This window comes from Chrysemys picta, chromosome 5 (genome assembly GCF_011386835.1).
Source record: "Chrysemys picta bellii isolate R12L10 chromosome 5, ASM1138683v2, whole genome shotgun sequence".
Classification (NCBI taxonomy): Eukaryota; Metazoa; Chordata; order Testudines; family Emydidae; genus Chrysemys; species Chrysemys picta.
Window position 1 is genome coordinate 35,013,070 of NC_088795.1, and position 1,521 is coordinate 35,014,590.

At 40.7% G+C, this 1,521-nt stretch overlaps 1 non-coding gene across 1 annotated transcript; it reads left to right on the plus strand.

Moving 5' to 3' along the window:
• The first annotated feature begins 1,092 nt into the window (after window positions 1-1,092).
• On the plus strand, window positions 1,093-1,217 carry LOC112059827 (U6atac minor spliceosomal RNA). The gene has a single exon (XR_002889101.1). It is a non-coding gene; the product is annotated as a U6atac minor spliceosomal RNA (small nuclear RNA).
• Window positions 1,218-1,521: the final 304 nt, after the last annotated feature.

A 1,521-nucleotide genomic window follows, 5' to 3' on the forward strand; every position in this document is an offset into this window, starting at 1 on the left:
GCCCAAGATAAACAACTGTGACGCTTCCAAGCCTGCCCCAAGGTGTGTTGCTGCAGTGCTATGCCACTCAGTCAGCATGCCTGGAGCCAGCCAGTGCAGCTTCAGAAGTAGGCGGAGCTGACCAGGGAAAGGTAGAGTCAGGGTGATGTGCTGATTCAGTGTATCCCACTTGGCATCCTCCCCAGGCAGTGCTCCTTTAAAGCCTTTGGCTGAATTCCCAGGGAGGAAGACATTTTGCAAATGCACCCCACTTGGGCAGCAGGGGCAAACCAAATCTGGAGCATCTTTCTTAAAATCGTCACCTCTCCGAGCATGGCTGCATCAATGAACTTGCATATGTTAAGAGAATTTAAAGAAACTGAACTCTTTCATTGAGAGGGAACATAGTTTGACAACAGGTCGTAAGAGGGTAAGAGATGGCCATCGTCTGAGAGCAGGGATGCACTCATGGTGATACTTTAAATTAATGATCCATTAATGAATGCTGAATTGCAGTGGAAGTGACATATTACTGCATGATTTTATCACAATAAACTCATGTTAATTTTTTGAGGAGCACAAACTATTCTTAAAACTCACCTTCTTTCTCTTTTTGGGTACCACAGAGTCACTCTAGCTAGCTCCAGCTCTCCTTGAGACCCCAGAATGCACCTGACTGGCTGGCTCTGACACCAAAGGTACCCAAAAGCTGTAGTTGAGTTGTAGACAAAGCATATTTAAAGCATGGGCCACTAGATTATAACTTTGTTGTAACCTCATAACTTTCTCCTCTGTGGGTGGGTGAGCAATTTCAGTTTCATAGAGCCTAGAATCACCAACACTGGCCAGTCAAACCAACCCACCCTTAACTTTCTCTTTCACCCAGCCTGGCCATAGGCTTCCTTATCTTTCTGTATTTGTGGCTAAACTTTATATAAATAAATAAATAAAAATCAACATAAATAAAAAATAAAATATAAAAATTAACAAAAATAAATAAATAGTATCGATGTTCTATTCCCATATGAAAGGGAGCTGATGAACATACTGAATGGCAAGAACAAACCTCAGAGCCCTGGTTTTAAGCTGCAAGGCAAACTTAACTGCCTCATAGTGTTGTATGAAAGGAGAGGCTAGCACTCCCCTTGAGAAGGATGGAAGAGGTCCTAGTGACCTTTTCAACACACATATGGTTAAGGTATTGCCACTTACTTGGTGGCATCTATTCAAGGTATTTGTTTTTTTTAAGAGCGAAAACACCTCTTTACCATTTTCTAGTAAATGATTTTGCATAGCTAAGATGCTAGGAAGCATAAATAAGGGCAGTCACTGAATTAACCAGGGGTGAAAAAACTGTTATGGAATTACACAGTAATGGTAACTAACTGCATTTGCTCCTTGATGTAGAACTTAATTGCTCTATTTTTATTAGTAGAAACGATATGCATTTCACCCATGGATGGTATAATTAAGTTAATGATCAGTGAGTGTAATGAATTTGTGATTAAGCCCAATTTTCTGAACCTTTCATTCTTGCACTTT